The sequence below is a fragment of the Protopterus annectens genome, chromosome 13.part0, assembly GCF_019279795.1.
Source record: "Protopterus annectens isolate FY-2018-M chromosome 13.part0, PAN1.0, whole genome shotgun sequence".
Lineage (NCBI taxonomy): Eukaryota > Metazoa > Chordata > Ceratodontiformes > Protopteridae > Protopterus > Protopterus annectens.
The window spans coordinates 1,248,850,933-1,248,868,156 of record NC_056747.1 but is presented as its reverse complement, the minus strand read 5'-3'; the positions used below and the strand labels follow the sequence as shown (position 1 = coordinate 1,248,868,156).

Sequence of the window (17,224 nt, the reverse complement as noted above, 5' to 3'; positions counted from 1 at the left end):
ACAACATTATCTTTTAGCAAACCTTTCAAAAGCAAACGTTCAGAAATCATTAAAACCTTGCCAAAATGTCCATTACATTTATCACAGATATAAACAATTTCCCCAAAGAAACAACCTCCTCATTTTATGTACTTGGGAATATGGCTTGACCAAATGTTCAGTTTCTAGCACTACATTAAAAAACACACAAAAATTAACTCCTTTCCCTTTTGGACTAGAAGACTCTCCAGCTCAGCAATTCCAAACACAGGCAAAGGAATTCTTCTCGCCCGGTCAGAAACGGGTTACCCATCACTGCAACAGCATCAAAGAAAAATGCAACCAACTCACAAAAACTATCTCCAATAATATCTGTCAGGTCATCACAAATTAATCTAGCCAAGAACACCAATGCCCTACTATCTCTAAAGCCAGATGGATACCTATCAAATGAACAGCTGCCTTCCTGCTATACTCCTAACTTTACAAAACCTTATCTCCTGAGTCATTCTCCCCTGTAGCATGCAAACTCATTCTTAAAACGTCATCTAACAACCTGAGGCATCTGTCACAATCCAACCCCAACGCAGTCATATCTCCAACTAAAGTACGATGTACTAACCTTGCAATTTCCACACTAGCTCCCAGACTTTTGATTTGTTACCAAGCTACTTAAGGGAACTCCACTAAAACTCACAATTTGGAGAAGAACTCAAAACAGCTACTCACTCAAGCTTCATGCCAAAGCCATCTGATCTCATTACTTAAATCTCACTACTTTATCTTTTCTCTCTGTATGCTTTTTCCTGCTAATAATCATTATGTCAACTCGGTTGAAACCTTTAATCACTTCTTTAAAACCCACCAGACTCAAGGACGATCTAAAGTATAATTAATTCATCTGACAACATATACATTACTTGCTTGTCTATGTATGTCTATTTTTTTTACGTTTTGTATGGATTTGTATGTCTGTATCAGTGTCTTATATATTGATATACTTACCCGGGTTGTGCCTGTAAATGGTCCACTCAGATTAGTGCACTACCCCAAAAAACAAATATAAAATAAAACAAAAAACTAAGCATGTGTCAGAGAGGCATGGGCAAGAAAACAATTCTTGTGTGTTTCAGAAATCCTTCGTTTGAAATAGCATTGTTCACTTAGTTGGGGTATGTGTGTAGACAGTACTGTACTTAATGACATCACTGCCATTTTAATAGTTTATCTGCGATCAAAGCTTGGCCACCGTTCCTCCTCGTTTTTTTCAAAAGGAGGAATGAATGGTGAAATTATTAAACTCGAACTAATAAAACTGACACCCTGGTCAACTAACTGCTCAAAGCTAGAAGCCTAAACAAGAAATTCTACTCCCTCCAAGCTCTCCTCACCTTGGAGAATACAAACGTCTGTGCAGTTACTGAGACATGGTTTAAAGCTGCAGAGGGCACAGTTTAGGGATACAATGCCTTCCACACATTCAGACCAGCTAATGCACAGAGACTAAAGGTGGAGGTGCCTCGGTCTGCATCAAAGAACAAACATACCTCAAGGCTGATCCAACAGGATGACTCATTTCAGCTTCCTCATGTCCAAATTACCACAGGAAAATTCCCATATGATATCCCTGTAAGCTAGATCCCCCTGTATGACCTATGAAACCCATAGCTCATATTCAGACCAACTGGAGGCACTTTCCATTCCATGCAAAACCATATTCATGGGGACTTTAACTACCCCTCTATAAAATGGAAATCCTACATGACCCCAAACCTGCAGACCCTGGGATTTCTGGACTCTGTAAACATGCACACCATCAGCCAGTTTGTCCACTTGCCCACTAGGGGTGCAAACATTGTGGATATGGAAATATGGGAGAACAATACAACCCCCTTCCCTTGTCTAATGTCCTCTTTGGTAAGGTTAAGCCATAAAGCTGTCTCCTTCAAAATAAAAAGCAGTGCTGTGACCCCAGCAAACCCTGTAACAGTTAGGAACTACTTTAAAGCAAACTACGTATTATTAAGCAATTTCCTGAGAGAATTTCAAGTCCCTCCGAACCTGGATAACACAGCTGACTATACAGAATTGTAAATAGAAGCCCTGCACAGTCATGTTAATAGATGCAGACAGATTTCTGTGCCTAACAGAAACAAGCCCAAACTCAAAAAACAAAATACCGTGGAGTCATAGCTAAAATTAGGAAGTGCTCTGATCAGGCTAAACAAACAGCTAAATGGCCAAATTAAGTCTACTAGCCAATTCTAAGATAAAGATAGCCTCCCAGGCCAAGGACAACCATAAGGCTTCCTATAGCTATGTCCAAAACCTCAAAAACAGTGCATAGAACTGATTGTTAACGCAGCCACTTACATGGAGCCAGAAGATATAGCAAACTTGGTAGCTGACAAATTTCGGCTCCAATTTTTTCTTCTCCAGCCCCCCCCCCCCCCCCCCCACCCAAGTAATACACACAAACATAACTCGCACAACTATCACCAAGGAGCAGGTCCTAAATGCACTCTCTAAGGCTAAGAATGCAGCACTGATGGGTCTCAATAATATCTTAGGATGTCTCCTAAACAGCCTGAAGCATGACCAATCGGGACCTCTGCAGTCACTATTTAACAACAGCCTACAGACAGGCTTTGTGGCATGTGAATAGAGGACTACAAAGGTCATCCCCTTGCATAAGGGTGGTCCATCAATGGACCTTGGGAGCTACAGGCTCATAAGTCTGACTAGTTTCATATGCAAATCCATGGAAAGAATCATCATGGATATGATTAATAATGACATAGGAAACCTTCAGGCACTGGATCCAACCTACCTTGACTTTGTTAAAGGCAGATCATGCCTACTCAACCTGTTGGACTTTTTGAAAAAGTCACCAAGACAATGGATGAGGGCAAAATGATGCATATTGTCTACTTTAACTTGGCTAAGGCATTTGATACAATACCTCACTGAATTAAGCATTAACTCCTTTGTTACATACTGGATAGCCAGCTGGCTGTCAGCTATTACCTAGGATGTTAGGATAGAGGAGACCACCTTCACAAAGTGTCTGGTCACTAATGAAGTCCCTCATGGCTCTGTGCTTGATCTTCTACTTTTTGGCATTTATGTCTCAGATGTGTACTAGGCTAATGGCCCTGGAGCCTATATAAGCCCAGCCCATGAAGATTCCCTGGTATCATGCCGCCCAAAGTTAGTTCCCAGTGCCCCTGTCAAGCAAGGCCAATGAAGTGAGCCCCAGGGTGAATTTCCTATTGCCCATTCACTTGTCAAGATTTCTCTTAAACAGGCCCAGTGAAGTGCTCTGCTTGATGTGAATGGGAAGCCTGTTCCAGAGTATGGGAAGTCTCTGGGTTAGGAACCTGTCCCGCCAGCATGTTCTGTTTATTATGATAATGAGGTTTAGGTCCCTGGAGCGTGTGGCACGGAGTGATTGGGATTTCTTTAGGTGTAGCATATCTAGCAGCTCTGGGTCAGACATGTCTTTGTAGGTCAAGCAGAGATCACCTCTATGTAGGCAATAAGAGACAGAGTATAGCTGGAGTTTTTTTGAGTCTGTCCATAAAGGGCATGTGCCTAAGGCCTAAGATCCTCTTAGTTAGATATTTTTGTGGCCTTTCTAGTTGTTGTAGGTGTCTAGTGAGGTACATACCAAATGGGGCGTTGTACGGATGAGTAGAGAGGGATTATGACCTCTTTCTCCCTGGATGAGAAACCTTTTGTAATGAGATGTGCCACATAGAAGAACTTTCTGACTACAGTGGCAATGTGGTTATCAAAGGAGAGGTTGCTGTCAACCTGTGTCCCCAGGTCTCTTATCACACCTTCGGTGTTAATGGACTACCACGTGGTAGTTCATGGGCACCGAATTTTTCCCAGAGGGAATAACAATGCACTTTTTGGCGCTGAGCTTAAGGCCATGGTTTTGGCACAACTCACTGGTGTCAGTGAGGCCTTTTTGTAGAATGTCTACATCAACTGGAGAATCAGTAACAGCTCCCAGTTTGCAATCATCTGCAAACTTGGGCAGCTAGAGTCCCTTTGTGTTGGTTAGGTTCATAGGTAGGTACTAGGCTACTGGGCCTAGAGCCTATACAAGCCTAGCCAAAAAGGTACCCTGGCTTTCGCCACCCAAGAAAATTATTTTCCTGTGCCCCTGTCAAGTAGAACCACAGAAGTGATCCCCAGGGTGAATCTCCTATTACCCACCCAGTCATCAAGATTTTTATTTAAGAGTGCTAATGAGGAGCTCTGTTTAACATAGATAGGTAGTCTGTTCCAGACTATGGGAAGTCTCTGGGACAGGAATCTATCCCTCCAGCATGTTCTGTTTATTGTGGTGACAAGGTTAAGGTCCCTAGAGTGTGTAGCTTGGAGGGATTAGGATTTCTTTAAGTGGAGCATGTCCAACAGCTCTGGGTTTGACATAGCTTTGTATGTTAGGCAGAGATCGCCTCTGAGTAGACGATTTGAGACGGAGTAAAGCTGGAGTTTTTTGAGACAGTCTGCATAAGGCATCTGTTTGAGGCCAGTAATCCTCTTTGTGAGGCATTTTTGCAGCCTTTCCAGTTGTTGTAGATGTCTTGTGAGGTACATACTAAAAGGGGCGTTGTACTCTATAATGGGTCTAATGAGTGATGAGTAGAGGGGAACAATGACCTCTTTTTTTCTGGATGAGAAACCTTTTGTGATGAAGTGTGCCATGTAGAAGGATTTCCTGACCACTGTGGCGATGTGATTATCAAAGGAGAGACTACTGTCCACCTGTGTCCCAAGGTCTCCTATCACACTTTCAGTGTTAAGTAGACTACCACCTATGTGGTAGTTCATGGGTACAGAGTTTTTACCAAAAAGGATGACAATGCACTTTTTGGCATTGAGCTTGAGGCCATGTCTTTGACACCAGGCATCTGTCTCAGTGAGGTCCTTTTGTAAGATGTCCACACCATTAGGAGTTTCGATTATGGCTCCTAGTTTGCAGTCATCTGTGAATTTAGTTAGCCAAAGACCTTCTGTGTTAGCCTGTACATCAGACAAGTAGATACCAAACAGGAGAGGAACCAGGACTGATCCTGTCACTAGTCCGAAGTCTGATTTGGAGTCTGCTACTTTCACAGTGTGGGTTCTGTCAGTTAGCCAGTTGGCAACCCATCTTGTGACATAGGGATTTATACATAGTTTAGTAAGTTTATCTATAATTCCAGAGTGGGGGATGGTGTCGAATGCCTTGGCGAGATCTAGATAGGCTGTGTGAACCACCTTACCCTCATCTATGGCTTTGGTGACAACTTCAAAGAAGTCTATCAGGTTTAGGAGACATGATCTTCCTTTTACAAACCCAAACTGTGTGGGGTCCAGAGTTTGGAGAGCTCCAATGTCTTTGTTTATGAGTTCCATGATGATACGTTCCATGGCCTTGCAGACAAGGCACGTCAGGCTAATGGTGCGGTAGTTCCCGGGGTCTGTTGTGGCCCCCCCTTTGTGGAGTGGGATAACTGTTGCGGTGAGCCATTCAATGGGCACAAAGCCTGAGGTGAGGCTATGATTGAACATGGTACTTAGGTGGGGTGCCAGTTCATTCTGTAGTTCATGTAGAAGGCAGCCTGGGATGTTGTCAGGTCCCATGGATGCTGTGTTCTTGGCTTTGGAGAGTGAGGTTTTTACCTGTGCAGCCGTGATTACAGGAACTTTGCATTCTTCCGGTATAAAGATGGGCCCTTTAGGAGGTGAGAGGGGGGTAAAGTTAGCACTAAACCTATCTGCCAGGATGTTGGCAATATCAGTTGGGACTGTATATTTAGTGCCATTGTGCTGTAACTCAGAGCAGATCTGAGTACTGCCATTGAGATTCTTGACATAGCTATAGAATGCTTTGTGGTTGTGTTTAGAATCAGTGGCAATTTTGTTTTCATAACTAGCTTTGGAGGATTTTATGAGGGATCTCAGCTTCTTACTGAGGCTGACCAGGGAGTTCCTCCATTCGTGGGATTTTACTCTTTTTTTTGCAACAGTTTCTTTCTTCTGTTGTAGAGTTTGTTTATGGCAGAAGACCACCAGATTGGCTTCCTTTTTTTGGAGGATAGCACGATCCATGCACTCATGTAAGTGCTTATAAAGTGCATTTGTGCAGGATTCAGCAGTCGTACCTCTATTGTCCATCTGCATGGGTGTCGTGAAGTTTGCCACTTCTGTCTTAAGAAGCATGAAGTTGGCTTTGGAGAAATTTTTTGCGGTTATTTTCCTAATAGGGGGTGGGAGCGGGATGTGGATGTCTAGGGTGATTAGCTTGTGGTCAGATCTGACCAATGAGGAGCTGACCTCTGGTGTGGAACACCAGTTACCCATGTTGGTGATGGCCAGGTCTAGGATACTGCTGCCCCTGGTGGGGGTGTGGATAAGTTGATCCAAGGCGTTGGAACTGATGATTTCCAGAAAACGTTGAACAAAAGAGTTGGTACATGAGTAGTTTTCCCAGTTAATGGTAGGGTAATTGAAATCACCCATTATTAGAGTGTTGGGTTGTACCTTAATATTTTCCAGTGTATCAAGAAAAGAGGAGTGGGAATCCTGGGGCATGGTGGGGGGTGTGTAGCAAGCTACAATCTGGATTGCGGTTTTGCCCAGAGTTAGATGAACTTGGATAATCTCGGATGCATTAGGCTGAGTAACTAGCTTGGAGGTGTGGATATCCTTAATGAATATGGACACGCCTCCACCTTTAGTGTTTCGGTCCAGGTTTACTGGCTGAAAGGTGTGGTATGAATTATAGCCTGGTAATGCAGGGGTGCTCTCTGGAGCTTTGAACCAGGTCTCTGTCACTGCACAGATGTCAGTGTTCTCCATTTTAAGTAGTGCCTCAAGTGAGTACATTTTGAGGTTTAGACTTCTAGCACTGAGTAGCATTACCCTCAGATTTTGCTTGCTTGTACCTGTTACGGTGGTGAATTTGTCATTTGAACCTTGCCTAAAAAAGGCACTACAGAGGTTGCAAGAGCCTTTGCCAGTATCCGGAATCCCAAGGGTGACAGGTGCAGGCCATCTCTGGCAAAGCAGCGTGGTCTGTCGATCATGTCATCCCAGGCAGACAGATACTGGATTCCCTTAGAATGACACCAGAAGCTTAGCCAATTGTTAAAGTCAATCATTTTGTCCTTGTACTATGGTGTCATTCTGGGTGATGGCAGGATGCTACTCAGGGCTAGGATCATACCTGCCTGGGCTACAAGATCGGAGAGCTCCTCCATGTCTCTTTTCATGTAGTCCAGGGAGGTACGTCTCAGGTCATTCACACCAACATGGATCATGACAGAGTCATATTTTTACTTGTTGTGGAGTGACCTGAGTGTCTGCATTATGTGGTGGATCCTGGCACCTGACAGGCAGCTGACAGTAACTTTTTCCTTGTTTAGCCTGGTGAGTGGAACATCAGTGTGCCTGACTATAGAGTCACCTATGACTAGAGTGTTGGGTACGTTATGCCTTATGGGCTGTAGTTGAGTGGCACACTGAGTATGTGAGCTATGTGTCATTTGGGTTGTGCTGGGGGGTAGAGGTTGCTTGCATTTCTGCTTTGGAGGTGTCTGTTGTTTGGGCAGATTTGTACTGAGAGCCTCCGCAAATGTAGGTGTGTGTTTTGTGCTTCTGCGTGTGTGTTTTGGTGGTGTAGGTTTTGAGGGACTATGTGATAAGTGTGGTGCGGTGCAAATGTTTACCTTCTCCTCTTGACTGTCTAGGCCAGTCTTTGGTGAAGAGAGCTTTGCTTCCAATTTGGCTATATAAGTGAATCTCTCACAGTCGTAGTGTTGGGTGGTAGGAGGAGAGGGTTGTCTGCATACATTAGGCAATTGCTGCATTGTCCCAAGATGCCCAGATTCATCGGGTAGACAGGAGAAAACACCGGGAGCTGACCTTTAGATATGCCTGAATAAGTGCTTATTTATTAAGTACTAAAAACTGTTTTCCTCTAGACAAGTGAGGAAAGTTGATTGCTGTAGTAATTTGTAACTTATTTAGTGCTTACAATGAATTCTGAACAAGTGCTGAGCTCAAAGAAACAGATCAGTGCTATAACTAACAAGCTGGCTAGTTGCAAGGGAAATTTTGAAGAACAGACTTTATGGCACCAGGAACAGTTTAACTCCAGTTAAGTGTGTGTGTGTGTGGGGGGGGGGGCTTAGGAGCTCACAAACAGTCCTGGACACAGCAAATCCATATCTGGACAAGACCTGCCACAGGAAAGGGAGGAAGCAAGCTTAGAATTTTTTCCCCAGTAAAGTGGAAATGGAGAAAGCTGGAACAGAAGTTAATTCAACGTTAAGAATCTGAGTGGGTTGGGCTTCACAAATGTTCTCTATTAGATTGAGTGAACTAATGACACTAGACTAGGAGGAGTGTCGCAGATCAAATATACAGTATGGGTGGGCAAATGCAAAGCCACCAAGTATAAGAACACACAACACTAGTGAGGGTGGGTGGGAAAAATTACAGTTCCTAGCTGTAGCCACTAAATGAAAGTTTTAAACAGATCAAAGAGCAGACTTGAGAATGCTTTTAACTGTAAACAGACAATTATCAAAAATTCACAGAAAAGCTCGGATAGAGCACTCACAAACAGAAAATACAACTCTCAGTATGAAAAATCAGTTTACAGTTAAGTAATGTTAAAATCTTTTAAAATGTTTAAGATTGGTGGAACTTTATGAGGATTTAATTTATGTAACAGTGGATGTAGTTATTTTCTGTAAAACCACATTGGTTGGGTTTGAAGGAGTTTTACAAGATGATGGTATGTTGTAATGATTTTTCAAATCAAGGAATAAATGTTTTGGAATGTTTCTTGGAATCGGTACTTAAAAACAATTTTATTTACACTGAAGGAGAGTATTTTCACCAAACAGCTGGTGTAGTTATTGGGGCTTCATGTGCCCCCTTAGTGGTTCTGGCTGCTTGAATATTTTGTCAATGTATCTGCTTATTTTAGGTTCCTGGATGATATTTTAATTTTGTGGAAAGGGAATATGGTTGAATTAAATACCTTTATTAACTATTTAGAAAATACCACTGACTTTTTAAAGTTTACTTATCGATTCCCCCTCCCCATGAGATTAATTATTTGGATATAGCACTGAGGAAGGATAAGAGTAACAGTCAATTTACATGTAAAATATATAGAAAGGGCAAATTTTCAAATATATACTTACACTGCAACAGCTGTCACCTCACACAGGAAAATCCAGCACTTATTAAAGGGCAATTATTATGGCTATCAAGACTAGTTAGTGAGGCTACTTGGTTTACTAAACAAATGGATTTTGTATTGACCATGTACAGGGAGTGAGGGTACCTGCAAGACCTCTTGGAAATGGTCAAAGACGTAACTGATGGGAGGTCAGATAAACTGGTACCATTACTTAGATGACAGGGGATGGACAAAAATGACCCAGTAGTCAGATCGGGATACAAACCTAACCCTTGCCCTAGTTTTGGCATACATCAATAACACTTATAAGTTTACGGAACTGGTCGGGAAGACCTGGAATGTTATATTTATGCAGGAAATGAAGGATAAAGTCAGAGATAGTCCGACAATAGTGTTTAGTAAAGGTAGGAACATTAAACATTATCTGGAAAGAGCATCTCAGATGGAACAGCTGCCATCAAAAAGTAAAATAAATAAATATAAAAAAAAATAAAATGAATAAATGTGGTAGAGGTAAACACTATAGATTTGTAAATAATGGACAATATGTAAGTGTCTCCCAATATGAAAGGAAAAAAACTTTTTGTGAGAGGAAAATATCCAGGAAGTTAAAGGATAGAATAAAAGAACATAATTATGGCATTAGGAGGAAGAATTTAGCAAATGCAATGAGCAAACATGCGATCAGTTGTAATATATTTAATAAATGTATTTTTTTTTTTTATTAAAGACTGCGGTGGTGGTGCTGCAGTAGCATTGTCGCCTCACAGTAAGACGTTGTCCTATTCGATTCTCAGCTAGAGCGTCTTCTGTGTGAAGACATACTTGAATGGGCGTACCTTCGTTGAAGGTTGTGCGTCAGGGCCGGCAACTCGGCACGTAAAAATCTACTGCCAATCATTAGCGGACCGGAGTTCCACTGTGGCGACCCCTAACTGGGAAAAGCCGAAAGACAAAACAACAACATTTATTTTTTTATTAAAGATAAGGTCTATCAGAACCAAAAGAGAGGCGACATTGAAACACTGCTAGAAAACAAAAAAACTGGCAAGTATTTTTTAGAATGTGGTTTCTTTAAATGTTTTTGTTAGAATTTAATTGTGATCTTCTTCAGACGGATGTTACCTATATAAGACTATAATGGCAGTGTTTTTACTTTTTAACTTTGAAGAAGTCCCACAAAAAGGTAAAAGGGATGAAAGTGCTTAGTTTGAGTGCTTTTTCTACAATAAATATGTGGAAGATTGCACATCCGGCTGGACTTTGAGTTGTTTTTGTTTTAGTCACGGTGTCAGTCTTTGTTTTTGATTGTTAGTTACTAGCTGGGATATGCAAATCTCCTGGAAGATGGGCTCTCAAAACAAGGATTGCATGAAATCACCTTTGACCACACTTCCAGGTGATCTTACCTTGTTGCAACAAGTGACAACATACGTTCCAGTGAGTAAAGATAGTGGTTTCACAGTGACTCCTATTTGTATGGGTGGAATAACTGACGGCTCACATCACACAATTTCAGTTAATTTTTGTGGTAATGGGGATTTCAGACCTTCTGAACAACTGCCTTTGGGAATAGAAGGTTCAGTACAGGCTTTAAGTAAATGGATGAGCTTGACAGACTTTTGTTTTTCCTGATACCTGTACTAAAGTTAGGGGTACACTATGTACACAGCTTGATGAGTTTGAGTCTAAATTATTAAAATAAATAAATGCAGCTCAACAACAAGTAGTTAGGTGAAAGTGTAAGGCTCAAACAAGTCCCTAAAGGGCTTACATTTTGGAAATATCCCAGTGGTGTAGAAATGAATACACCATTCCATTTAGAACTGGTAGTTATTTGATCAAGCTGGTTGTGAGTTTATGAGATTATTTGTAAAAGCGAATGAAAGGAAGTTGTTGAGGTTAGACAAGGACATTAAGGTGCTGTATGACTCCACCGATAAAGATATTCTGTTTTACCATCATAAGGATGACTGCTGTTCATAGGTATTTATTAGGCTAACGACCCATGGGTCTTTTTAAGCCTAGCCATGCATCCCAAATCTCTGACAAGTTCTGATACCCTTGATAAGTGTAAGCATGGGCCTTGGAGATGAACCATTTACAGCTTAACTGTTTGCATTAGAGACATAGGTGCCAAACCAGGGATGGATTTCTGGCTACAGACTGTTTAAAAAGGTGGACAAATTAGTGGTCCAAAACAAGGACTGTAAACAGAAGAAGTTGCTGGGAGATTCTAAAGAATATGAAGGGGAAGAGTGCTTATCCATTATCATGGGCACATACGTGGAGATACACTGATGGGCAGGATCCCATTCAGAATGGAGTAGAAGATAAAGGGGGTTCAGTTGTGGAAGATATACATCTAGATTATATGGATTTTATTGTGGATCCCCCATTGAGGAGATCCAACAGAATTGCCAACTGGAATATATACCAACAACAACAGAGATGGACTAGTTGGATCAACAATTCAATGGGCCATCAGAGAACAAGAAGAGAGAGAGGAGAGACAGACAGAAGTAGATAACCAATGTGGCAGCTTCATCTTTAGAACTCACCCTTGTGGGTAGTTTTAAGCTGTTTAACTTAAGTTCTACTGATGTGACTCATGGGATATGTTCATTGATTAAAAGGGGCTTCACATTTATCTGCTTAACTTTAGACTGAATTTGTTAACGGCTCTAACACAGGTGTTGTCAATTTTCACTTTATCCTAACACCTAACACTTGGGTTCGGATCCTAACCCTTGGATTCGACTTGGCCATTGCAACAGCTCGTGACAACCAAAAAGCTCTTAAGCACCCTCCCTTACCCATAATGCCTCTCTCCCAATCACCTCAGATCTCGTTTGTCACTTTGTGAAGATGCAGTCATTCCAAATGCTCTCGGGCAGTTAAGTGTTTTGTTTTTTTTTGTCTAATTTACAAAACTTTTCTGTCACTTTTTCTATTACATGAATATTGCCTATTAAATCTCTCCCTTACTTTTCTTATAACTAATTTTGTGCTTTTTATCTTGTACTGATGTACCTCTTGACTACTACCGTTAATAGTCTTTTAATTCTCCAATTTAGTGATTGTCTCGCCTTTCTCCCTTGCAGTACCTTGAAAACTACTATTGTTAGCAGTTTCTTTATTCGTCCTCTCCATAAAAAAAAAAAAAAAAAAAAAAAAAAAAAAAAAAAAAAAATGGGGGCTAACCTTTATTTTCACCTCTCTGGATATGGCTGAAAAAATGGATAAACCGGCTGGCTTTAAGAAGTGCTTCAAATGTGGTCACAAAATTCCTTTAAGTGAGTCATATAAACTTTCTGTACACTGTTTAGGCCCACTGTATTTACAGCAGGAATGCGACATTTGTAAGGTGTTCAACCATGGGGCCCTTGTGGAATGTTGTAACAAGCTGATTTTGAAGAGTATGTTGCCTTCCTCCTTTGGGGAGGCCATTTCCACTTCCAATAAAAACCATAAGAAGAAAGATTTCTTAAAGTCGGAAGAGTTTAGCCCAGCTTCCTCCCTGTCCTCTAGAACCTCAGACAAGGCAAGGAAAAAGCACTCTTCTGCACTGAAATTTCAGTCAGAGCATTTTCTCGAAAATTGTTAAAATGTCAGATCCTAAAAACTTCTCGGATTTGAAAACTTCTAGGACTCCCACAGTGGATGCGGCAGCTTCGGGTTTGAGCCCATCTGCTCCTAATGATGGTTCAGGTTGGTTGTTGTTGGATCCTAAGGGCAGCCCTTTTAAACCAATCATGTCTTGGCCTAGAACTTGGAACTCTCTGCCTACTCACTCTATGCCATCCAGAATACCTTTGCCCTTCCTGGAGGGCCTGAAGTTACACTCGGAGTCTTCAACACACTCGACCAGAAGTCTCACAGTTGAAGATGTGGAGAGGATGGTCAAGAAGATCCTCTGGAAGCAGGGCTTTGCAAGGTCCCCTTCAGCTCCTACCCCTAAGGGTCAGAAGTTCTGAACAATTTTTCAACCTCTTCAGATTCTTCCTCCTACCCCTTGGAATTTCAGAGCCTTCAGATCTGACCCATCCGATACTGTCCGAGTCAGATCCGAGATCCTTCCCTACCTCGACTCTGACTTCTGCTGTGAGCTCCTCAGTCTGCCAGGGAGCTCGTGGGGTCATGGCGGTCCAGTCAGGTCTAGGACAGGGGGGCCGGCTCCGAAGTTTTTGGACCCGACACTGTGTCTTGGGACATCAGCTTGGTTTAGCCTGGTCCTGGATTTGGCTTCAGAAATGCTGTCTCCTGGAGTCGAGGATAACTGGATCCGAAGGCTTGGGATCTCATATCAGAGATCCTCTTTTTCCCGGGGTCAGTCAGCTTTCAAGGCTTTGGAGAAGGCTATGTTTGCCTCATCAACACACATGGTATCTGCCCCATCAGATCCACAGACTCCCACCTTGCAAACTCCACACCCAGTGTCTCGATCAGACCTCCCAAGGGGACAGTGGGTCCAGAAACTCCAGACTACCCATGAGGGTTCCCCCTCCTCTTCTGATACCTCCCCAGAATTCCCCACAGAGGAGGTTCCTCAGAAGAAGAAATGTTAAGAGAAAACACCTAGACTCCAACAGGAGTTGCTCACGGAGGATACTGACCTCGATGAAGGTGAGGGAACCCCACAGTCACCTCCAGATGATGTTTCCTTTGGGGAAATCCTAGATATTTTGAAACAGAGAGGTGGTTGAAAGCCCAGGAATCCCTCATCAGAGGAGTCAGTGTATCTGGCTGCTTTTGGATCCTGTCCAGCTACCTCCTGGGTGACTCCTCCTACCAATAGGCTCATCGAGTTGATCTCTCAGTGGGTGTGGAAGGCTCCAAGCTCCATTCAACCAACCCCCCTATGATGTAATAAAATCATTACAGCTCTTGAAGATAAAAAATTTTGGTCTAGTGGTGTTTCAGTAGATGCCATGGTCGTGGTGGCAGCCAAGAAGATAGAACTTGCAAAAGAGAGTTCTACTATCCATCCTCCTAGTAAGGATTCTAGGATGATGAACATATGTGGGACACAAGTGTTCTCTTCATCGACCTTTCCCTTGAGGTCCCTGAATTACCTCTCTCATTTTACCAGACTATAGAGCGATTTGGTCAAGGAGCTCTCAGATACTCTCTCAGGAGCTGTGTCTGAAGGGGTACAGGCTTCAGTTACCTCACAGCTGGCCACCCTACATTCAAATGCAAACTCCTCCATGCGGCTTATTTCCCATACTGCCAAAGGAGTGAGTAGAGCTGTGGGTTCAGGTATCTCTATGAGGAGGCACGTCTGGGTGCTCTTGTGCTATTTTGCTGAGCCCTTTAAATCTTCATTTGTCAACTCCCTGTTTGACACTTCCCTTTATGGCCCAAACGTTAGAGATATGCTGTCCAGGTGCAAGAAAGATGGGAAGGCCCTTTCTACCATGGGCGTTCATTTTTCCACTTCCCAGAGACCATATTCAAAAAGTCAGAGAGTAGTGTAAAAATGTGGTTCTGAAAATCACAAGGGTTGTTCCCTCAAGCACATGGTGAAAGTTCCCCCAGAACAGAGGGGGGAACAATGATAGAAGATGCTGCCCTCATGCTCAGCATCATCAAAGGTCCAGAGATACATTCTCTGGGAGACCCTTCCAGTGCTCCTGAATGGAAGCTCAATTGCTCTTCTTTGGAGGCATTGGGGGGTTGAATATCCCTGCACCTGAGATTCTGTCTGGAAATAACAAACGACAAATGGTTGCAGAGGATAATATCCCAAGGATACTACATCCCCTTTCCCATCCACCTTACCAAAACAAGAGTCCCAGATGTTCCACCCAGTCAAAGGGAGCAAGCAGTCATTCAGATACAAAAGCTGCTAGACAAAACAGTCAACCAAGAAGTCCCACCAGAACAGAGACAATCCGGTACTTACTCAAGGTTCTTTTTGATGCCAAAAAAGACAGGGGACTGGAGACCAATATTGGATCTCAGCAGATTAAACAAATCAGTTCAGTGGAGCAAGTTCCAGATGGTCACAGTTCAGTCCATCCTTCTATTCTTGGGAAAGGACAACTGGATTTGCACTATAGGCCTTCAGGATGCATACTACCAAATAAAGATGGACAGGTGATCCAGACGTCATCTGCACTTCCGGCTGAGAGACAGTCATTACTAATTCAGAGTACTGTTGTTTGGCCTCACTACAGCCCCCAGAGTGTTCACCAAGTGCATGGCAATAGCAGCAGCTCACTTGAGACAACAAGGATTCTGCGTGTTTCCATATCTAGATGACTGGCTCATCACTGCCTCGACTAGGCATTTACTTCTAGAAGCAAAAGATATGATACTTCAAACTTTTTCTTTGCTAGGTATTGCAGTAAATTATGAAAAGTCAAACCTACACCTCTCTCAAAATGGGATTTCATAGGTGCAAACTTAAACACAATCAAGATGATACATCAAGAGTGGTGACTGTAAGAGATCAGGTCAGAATGTTGCCACACAATTTGAGGCTATCTGCCCGAATAGTATTTCAGGATTTGGGCTCTATGGCAGCAGTGATAATACTGGTTCCACTAGTAAGATTCCACATGAGAGTATTACAGTGGCTTCTGATGGTAGAGTGGTCCATCCTTCATCAACCCATGTCAGCCACAATACGGATTATGAACAGTGATAATACTGGTTCCACTAGTAAGATTCCACATGAGAGTATTACAGTGGCTTCTGATGGTAGAGTGGTCCATCCTTCATCAACCCATGTCAGCCACAATACGGATTATGAACACTTGCAAGAGGGCTCTGTCATGGTGGGTTCACTCAGAACAGCTTACTCAAAGTCGTCCCTCTGTCCCCCTGATCCCCAAGGTCACAGTGACCATGGACGCTTCCCAGACAGGTTATCTGGAAAAAACAGTTCAAGGCATGTGGTCTTCCCAAGAGGCCAAGTCGCTCATAAATGTCCTGGAGATGAGAGCAGTGTTATTAGCATTGCAAGCCTTTTAAAATTGCTCTCCCTTATGGGACAACAATGATTCAATCTGACAACATGTCAGTAGTCTGGTATATCAACAAGCAAGGGTGCACCAGACCATACCCCCATGCTGAGAAGCGCTCAGAGTGTGGCAGTAGGTAGTCTCAACCAACCGCTTTCTGGTGGCAATGCACATTCCGGGAAAGTCGAACATGATAGCAGACAAGTTGAGCAGGTCCATCATTCTGCCTCACGAGTGATCCCGCAATCAGAAAGTGGCAGAAGAGATATTCTACACTTGTGACCAGCTTTGCTGCAATCTTTTTGCGTCTCATCTGAACAACAAATACAGCAACTACTATGCCCTGATCTCCCCAGCAGGGGAGCCTCAGAGGGATTCTCTCCCTCACGATTGGCCACCTGGTCTGTTATATGCCTTTTCCCCTACCCTACTAATTCCCACGATTCTTCAGAAAGCAAACAGGTTGCAGAGAGAAGTAATCCTCCCTGCCATGTATTGGCCGTGACAAATCTGGTTTCCCTTTCTTTGGCCTCACCTAAGAAAGAAGCCATGGATTCTGGATCCATTTCCAGACCTTTTGTCACACCCAACAGGAATGCTTCATCCAAACATTCACAGTCTCAAGCTGACAGCTTGGTATCTTCAGTTCAGCTGACAGCCAGACAACCTATGCTCTCTTCACCAGTGCGTCATATCCTACTCTCCTTCCATAGGCCATCTCTGTAAAAGTTGTATAGCAGCAAATGGAGGAGATCCATACATTGGTCTCAACAAAAATGATGTAGATCCTTTTTCAGCTCCTATCCACACTATTATTTAGAGTTTTTAGGACAGCTGTTTAATTGGGGGGGGTTGATGGTCCCTCCCTTGCTTCACATAAACTATGCAAAGCCTTCTTGACAGAAATTCATTTAGTCAAGTTCCCTTACAAAGATCCTTCACCATATTATAAAAAAATTATACAGCCTCCCTTTGTACCAGCGGCTACACGTCAGCTTAAATTTCTCTTTAGAAAACCATACTTTTGGTAGCCATCATGTCTGCAAGAAGACTTTCT

The 17,224-nt window shown here is 42.8% G+C and overlaps 1 protein-coding gene across 1 annotated transcript in view; it reads right to left on the bottom strand.

Annotated features, from left to right (window-relative positions):
• The window catches only part of OSBPL7 (oxysterol binding protein like 7), a 1,590,705-nt gene that overhangs the window by 23,044 nt on the left and 1,550,437 nt on the right, over nucleotides 1-17,224 (bottom strand). The window lies entirely within an intron of this gene.